The sequence below is a fragment of the Penaeus monodon genome, unplaced genomic scaffold (genome assembly GCF_015228065.2).
Source record: "Penaeus monodon isolate SGIC_2016 unplaced genomic scaffold, NSTDA_Pmon_1 PmonScaffold_313, whole genome shotgun sequence".
Classification (NCBI taxonomy): domain Eukaryota; kingdom Metazoa; phylum Arthropoda; class Malacostraca; order Decapoda; family Penaeidae; genus Penaeus; species Penaeus monodon.
In genome coordinates, this window is record NW_023657823.1 from 81,450 (window position 1) to 90,098 (window position 8,649).

Below are 8,649 nucleotides of genomic sequence, written 5' to 3' on the forward strand. Positions count from 1 at the left end.
TTTTTTTAAAAAAAAAAAAAATATATATATATTTTTTATAATTTTAAAATATATATATTAATTTATTTTTAATTATTCCGGAAAAGACCTTGCTTTTTATAAATTTCTTTTTTGTGTTTTTCTCCCATTTTGTCTTTTTCCAAGCGTTGTTTGGGGTTACGTCCCCCCTACTTTTTTGCTCCCTTCTGCCCTTTTCTTTTATTTTTATTTTCCCCTTTTTTTTTATTTTGCGATAATAAGATAAGGGGATTTTTTAAAAAATTTACTCTTGCCTTCATGTATTTTTTATCACGCTCTTTTCTAATTGCAAAGCCACTACGTATAAAAGGAATATTCATCTCCCCCCTTTCTGGGTCTCATGATATACTAAAAAAAAAAAAAATTAAACAAAGTTAGTTTCCCCGGGGAAATTTAACTTCCATTATTGTCTTTGGGCCCTTTTCTCAAGCAATCCCCGTTTTCTATTTTCTTTCTTTTTTTCTCCTTTTCCCTAACCACGGCTTTCCTTGGCCGCTCGGGTTTAGCTACTTCTCCTGTAGATGGAATATGCACTGGTGTGTGTGTGTTTGTATGTGGTGAGTGGGGTCTGCGTGCCAAACACACACACACACAAAAACAACACACCAGACACACACACACACACACACCACACACACACACATATATTTTAAAATATTTATATTATAAATATATATATATAAAAGAGGAGAGAGAAAAGGAGGGGAGAGAGAGAGAGAGAGAAGTGAGTGTTTGACAGAAACGACAGACCAGACAAACCCCCGGGCCGTAACGTGGCTCGACTCCCCTTCCGGCAGTAAAACCAAAACGAAATTAATAATAACTACAACTGACAAGACCATAACCAAAAGGGAAAACCCGACGAAAAAAAAACAAAGGCCCAAAGGGCCAAAGGGAACCAAGTCGTCAAAAAATCTGTGGGGAATTTTTAAAGAGGCAAAGGGGTCCCTACCCCGATGGCCCGGGATTGGGGTTTCCGGGAAAACCTTAATTAAAAAGGGATTCGGGAAGGTTGTCTTGTGTGGACGGAGTCGGGACTAATATTCCGTCTTTCTGGACATTTTAAAGGTAAATTTTATATAAGGGGGTTTGGGGATTCCGCTTCACGCACACACACACACACACACACACACACACCACAACAACCACCACCGCCAACACACACACACACACACACCAACGCCACACCAACACACAACACACACCCACACACACCCCCACAACCCCACCACACACACACCACCAACACAAATATAATATATATATTTATATATATATATATAATATATATGCCACCACACCACAACACACACCACACACACCCACACACCACACACACACACACAACACATAATATATTATTAAAATTTTATATATTAAATATAATAATAATATATACTAGATTACTATATACTTATATACATATAATATATACATATATATATATATATATTACACACACACACCCCCACACACACCCACACCACCCAAAACACAACACACCACACACCAACACACACACACCACACTCTCACACACTCACACACACACACACACAACCACCACACACACACAACCACACACCCACACACCAACACACCCCCCCCACCAACCACCAACATTTGTGTGTACTATTCTTTTGTCTAATCATAGTTTTGCATATGCATACGTATGTGCATACCACGCACCCCAACAAAATGATACCTACAACATACATACAACTACATCTCATCTACTACTACATACAAAATCAACATACTACATAATACAACATTAATATATAGGTATATAAAATATATAAGTTACGTATGTGTTAAAATATATGTATGTTGTGTTATATCTAAATTAAGTACACGCTTTTTCCACGGCGGCTCAAAAATGAACCTACCGTTAAAAAAAAAAAAGAAAATATTATTTAACATTTTTTTTTTTTCGGTAGGTTCATGTTTGGCCGCCGTGGTCACAGCGTGATACTTTTAAATTTTAGATTAACACTACTACATATATTACCATACTATATTATATATTTTAATACACATAATATTATTGTATGTTGTATGTAGTATGTATGTATGTAGTAGATGTAGTAGTTTGAGTATGTATGTTGTATGTATGTTTAGTATGCTTTTGTATGGGGTGCGGGTATGCACATAGCGTATGCATATGCAAAACATAGATTAGACAAAAGAAAAATACACACAAATGTGGTGGTTGGTGGGGGTTGGTGTGTGGGTGTGGGGGTTGTGGGTGTGTGTGTGGGGGGGTTTGTGGTGTGTGTGTGTGTGAGTGTGTGAGAGTGTGTGTGGTGTGTTGTGTGGTGTGGGGTTGTGTGTTGGTGTGGGTGTGTGTGGGGTGTGGGTGTGTGTGTTGAAATTATTATATTATAATATATTAAATATATGTATATAAGAATAAAAGTAATCTATTATATATTATTATATATATATTATAATATATAAATATTATATATATATTTGTTTTGTGTGTGTGTTGTGTTGTGTGTGTGGTGTGTGTGGGTGTTGTGGTGGGGTTGGCATATATATTAATATATATTAAAATATAATTATATATATATGTGTTGTGTGTGTGTGTGTGTGGGTGGTGTGTGGGTGTGGTGTGTGTGGTAGGGTGTGTGTGTGGTGTGTGCGTGTGTGTGTGTGTGTGTGTGTGTGTAGGGGTGTTGTTGTGGTGTGTGTGTGTGTGTGTGTGTGGTGTGCGTGAAGCGTGAATCCCCAAACCCCCCTTTATAAAATTTCCCTTTAAAGTCCAGAAAGACGGAATTTTATCCAGGGACCCCGTCCACACAAGACAACCTTCCCGAATCCCTTTTTAATTAAGGTTTTCCCAGGAAACCCCAAGTCCCGGGCCATCGGGGGGGTAGGGACCCCTTTGCCTCAAAAAATTCCCCACAGTTTAAATTTGACGATTTGGTTGCCTTTGGCCCTTTGGGCGTTTGTCTTTTTTCGTCGGGTTTTCCCGTGGTTATGGTCTTGTCAGTTGTAGTTATTATTAATTTGGGTTTTGGTTTTACTCCCGGGAAAGGGGGGAGTCGACCCACTTTACGGCCCTTTTGGGGTTTGTCTGGTCTGTCGTTGTCTGTCAAACACTCATTTCTCTCTCTCTCTCTCTCTCTCTCTCTCTTCTCTCTCCTCTATAATATATATATATATTATAATATAAATATATTATATATGTGTGTGTGTGTGGTGTGTGTGTGTGTGTGTGTTTGTGTTGGGGGGTTTGTGTGTGTGTGTGTAATGTGCACCCCGCACCACTCCCCAACATACAAACACACACACACCCAGTGCATTTTCCCATCTACAGAGAGAACGTAGCTAAACCCGACCCGGCCAAGGAAAGCCGTAAAAGTTAGGAGAGAGAGAGAAAAAAAAGAGAATAGAAAACGGGGATTGCATTAGAGAAAAGGGCCAAGACAATAATGGAAGTTAAATTTCCCCGGGGAAAACTAATTTTGGTTAATTTTTTTTTTTTTAGTATACATGAGCCCACTAGAAAGAGGGAGATGAATTGTCCTTTTTATACGTAGTGGCATTTGCTTTAGAAAAGAGCGATGATAAAAAAATACATGAAGGCAAGAGAAAATATAAAATGACCTTTGAAATCATTACTATTACGAAAAAAAGAAAAAAAGGGGAAAATACAAATAAAAGGAGGGCAGAAGCGGAGCAAAAGAGTAGGGGGGACAGTAAGCCCAACAACGCTTGGCAAAAACGAAATGGGAGATAAACAAAAGAAAGAATTATCAAAAGCAAGGTCTATCCCGGAAAAAAAAAAATTATATAAATTAATATATATATATATTATATAAAAAAAAAAATTTAAAAAAATTTTATTTTATTTTATTTTTTGTGGTGGTGGTTTGGTGTGTTGTGTGTTGGGGTTGGGTGTGTGGTGTGTTTATCTATCTATTTATATCTGTATTTTCTTCTTTATCTCCTATTGCCTATATAAGTATATTGTTGGTGTGTGTGTGTTTTCAGTAAACACCCACACACACACAAACCCCCACACAACACACACACACACAACACACACACACACACAAAAACCCCAAAATCACCCCACCACCAAAACCCCACACACACCACACACACACACAACACACACACACACACCAATATATATTATTATATATAAAATATTTTATATATATATATATAATCTATATTATATATAATATATATATAATAATATATAAATATTATATATGTGGTGTGTTGTGTGGGTGTGTGTTTGTGTGTGTTAAATTTCATGTATGTATATATTAAAATACATAAATTGTGTTAATAGTATGTATATACACATAAAAAAGTGGGTTTTTATATAGTATATATATTAATTTTATATATATATATATATAAAATTTTATATATATATAATAATATATAGTATATATTAATATATATTATATAAAATAATATATATATATAATATATATATATAATATTACACACACACACACAACAAAGTGTATGTATATATGTATCTCATCTATATTATATATATATTTTATATTTTAAAATATTATATATATATAATATTTAATATTTTTATAATATATAATATAATTAATTATATAATATTTTATAATATATATTATAATTAAAATTATATAATATAGATAATAATTTTAATATTAAATTTTTTATAATAATTTTATAAGATATTAATATATATATATATAAAAAAATTTTTAAAAAAAATAATATATATATTATGGGGTTTTGTGTGGTGGGTGTGTTTTGTGTGTGTGTGTTGTGTGTGGGGTTGTGTGGGGTGTGTGTGTGTGTGTGTGTTTGTGTGTGTGGGTTGGGGTGAGGTTTTTTGTGTGGTGTGTGTGTGTGTGTGTGTGTGTTTAACATATATATAATAAAATAATATATATATTTATATATAAAATTTTTATATATATATATATATTTTATATAAATTTATATATAGGTTGTTTTGTGTGTTTTAATGCATATTAAAAACATAACATACTTTTATATATAATATAATATAAGATATATATATATATATATATAATATATATATACAAAAAATATATATTATATATTAATATATATAATATAAAACATAATAAATATATTATATTTAATAAACATAAATTTTAATATATAATATATTATAATATAATAATAATTATTGTTAGACACACACAAACACACCACACCAAAAACACACCACACCCCACCCAAAAACACACACATACACAACACACACACACAAATATAAATAAAATTTTTTTTTAATAATATATTATAATTATAAAAAATATAATAATATTTATATATAATATATATAATATATATATATAATGTAATGTATATATATATAAAATATATATATATATATAATATATAAATATATTATAATTAATAACACACACACACACACACATACACACACACGCACCACGGCACGCAATGTTTGTGCGTGTGTGTTGTAACTATATACACACACTAATATGCATATATAGTATATACACAAAGTGTTGTATATATGTATATCATTTATTTATACATGATATATTATACATATATATATATATATAATATAATTATAAATATTAAATATTTATATATAATATTAAATATATATACTATATAATATATATATATATATATAGATATATATTAAAAATATATATGTGTGTGTGTGTGGTGTGTGTGTGTGTGTGTGTTGTGGTGTGGTGTGTTTGGGGGTTTTTGTGGGGTGGTGTGTGTGTGGTGTGTGGTGTGGTTGGGGGTGTGTGGTGTGTGGGTTTTACATATTAAATAGTATGTGTGTGTATGGGTGATACTTAACACACATATATATGATATATATATATAATATAATATATATATATATATTAATTTCATATATATATTATATATATATATAATATTATATAATATTATATGTATATATATGTATGAATAATATATATTTAATATATTATTAAAACATATAGACAGAGAAAATTTAAGACTAAAAAATAGTAGATAGATAGGTAGATGAAATAAAGTATATATTTTTGCACAACACCACACCCCACACCAACACAACCCCAACACAACACATAACACCACACAACAACACACACAACATATAGGAAAATAATATAAATAAATATAGGGTATATAATATTAAAATTATATGGAGAATATATATAAAAATATTATATATAAATTTTAGTATATTATATATATATATATATATTATATTAAATAAATATAATATATATATAAAATATAATATAGGGATGTATACACAAAAACATTTTTTCTATCTATCTATTTATTACTTCTATAAAATTATCTACTACTATCATCATCTATCTATCTTTTCTATCTTCATCATCTATCTATCTATCTATATATATATATAATATATAATTTTATTATATATATATATATATATATATATATATGTGTGTGTGTGTGGGGGTGTGTGTGTGTGTGTTAATTATAATATAATATATATAAAATTATATATATATTAAATATATATATATATATATATAAATTTTATACTGGGCAAAAACCCTGGAAAAGACGCTTGGACAGAGGCTCCTGCTCCCTCACACGTTCGCCCCCGCCGCCAGCCCCGCTTACTGTAAATTTGAGTAAGCTAGACAACACAGCCTCAGCCCCGCCCAGGGTGCAGCAGGCGTTTTTTCATGGGCTGCCACCTCACCCCCCTCGCCCGATGCCTCTCTTTCTCGTCTCTCCCCCTTTGGGACGTTCTTTTTGGCTCTTTGGGATCCGCGCTCAGTTTTTGCATTTTTACACAAGGGGGGGGGGGGGGGGTTTTAAAAACGAAAGCAAACATAAACAGACGATTTATACGAAGAACTAGCATTTTAAAAATGAAATAAAATTAAGCTATCCTTTTTTGCTTCTTTTTTTTTTGTTCTCTCTCTTCCTTTTCCCATTATCTATCATTTCTATCTCCCTCTTCTCTCTTTCTCTCTCTCTCTTTCACCTACCCTCCCATCTATCCAAAAACCCAAATTTTCAGTCTTTCCCCGCTTTTTTCCCCTTTCTGCCTTTCCCCCCCTCTCTCTCTGTCCCTCCACAATTTCCTCCCCCCCTCTGCGTCCCAGCCGCGCATTTTCACTAATCCTGAAACAAAATTGCCGAGGCTTGGGGATCCCTCGCAAAGTTTATATTTTCAAGTTAATCGTTTTTGGAGACCTTTTTCATTTTCGTGATAGGTCCAGGCGTGGGATTGATACCAAGCGAAAAGCGCCCTTTGGTCCCAAATCAAGGGATACTAACCCCCAAAAAACCAAACATACCTTCAACCCTCATTTTCTCTTTAGACAGGTGGGGGGGGAACCTTGTCCCCTTTTTAGCACTTCATGTCAGCCTACAGGAAACGTAACATTAAGAATTCTGGCTGTGTGAGGGTGTTTTGGAACTAGTCTAACCAGTGATATGGTGATCAAGGTCCATTTAGACAAGTTCCATTATATGCAGAAGTCAGAATAAATATTTTACATCCAAACATGAAAGTAAAACCACCAATCTGAGTACTCCATACTGTTTCCATTTGATTTTTGTTCATTTCATATTCACTCTTTTATTTATACAAATATAAAGCTAAGTAGTGGATATTAAATATATGCAATGAGGGAAAAAAAAAAAAAAAAAAAAAAAAAAAAAAAAAAAAAAAATATATATAATAATATATATATAAAGTAATATTTTAATAATATATATATATTTTTATATATATATTAATATATATATTTTTTTTAAATTTGTATTGAAAATTTTATTTTATTTGATTTTTTACTTTTTTCCTCCTGGAGCCTGGTTTTCCACTACAACACTGAGAAGGTCTGGATTTGAACTGTGGGCTGCCATTTGAGTAGCCCTGCTCTATAAAATGGCAGTGTATATTTCCCTCTCTCTCTCTCTCTGTGCTGCTCTTAGTAACATTAACCCTTTGCCGATGGGTGGCAGGGGACGTACATGCCAGGGGTGTATTTTAGGGACTTCATGTTTTTTTTTTTGTTACAGTCACGGCCCCAAAATATTATTTTTCTGCCAGTGAAAATGTGATAAGTCGTTTTTAAAAACTTTTATTTTTACTATAAAAAAAAAAAAAAAAAAAAAAAAACCAAAAACCCAAGATTTTAACTCCATGAGGGCCCCACCCCTCCTTATTTTAATTTAGACGTAGACGAATAATGATCAAAACCCTGGGGTCTATATAAAAAACAAAAAAATCCCTTTAGTCTTGATTTATCAGGAAATATGGGAAAAAGAGACTTTAAAAAAAAAAAATAATAAAACTGAAAATAAAAACATATAATCCCTAGATTATGAAGAAACAAACCCAAAGGGGCTGGTATTTGGGGTTTAGCGGTCGCACATGCTTTGGGTTTACCCATATAAGCCCCCCCGCAACGGGGGGCCCAAAGGGGGCTATGAATACTTTCCCGTGGGGAAAAAGGGTTAACCCTGGGGATTTTTCTTTGGGGAAAAAATTATTCACTATTACAATCCATCCATACCACCCCTAAAATTTAACCTTATATTGGAAAAAAAATGGGGGGGCAGCAGTTGGGGGGGTGGCTTTGGGTTGAGAAAAAATTTTAAAAAATTTTATATA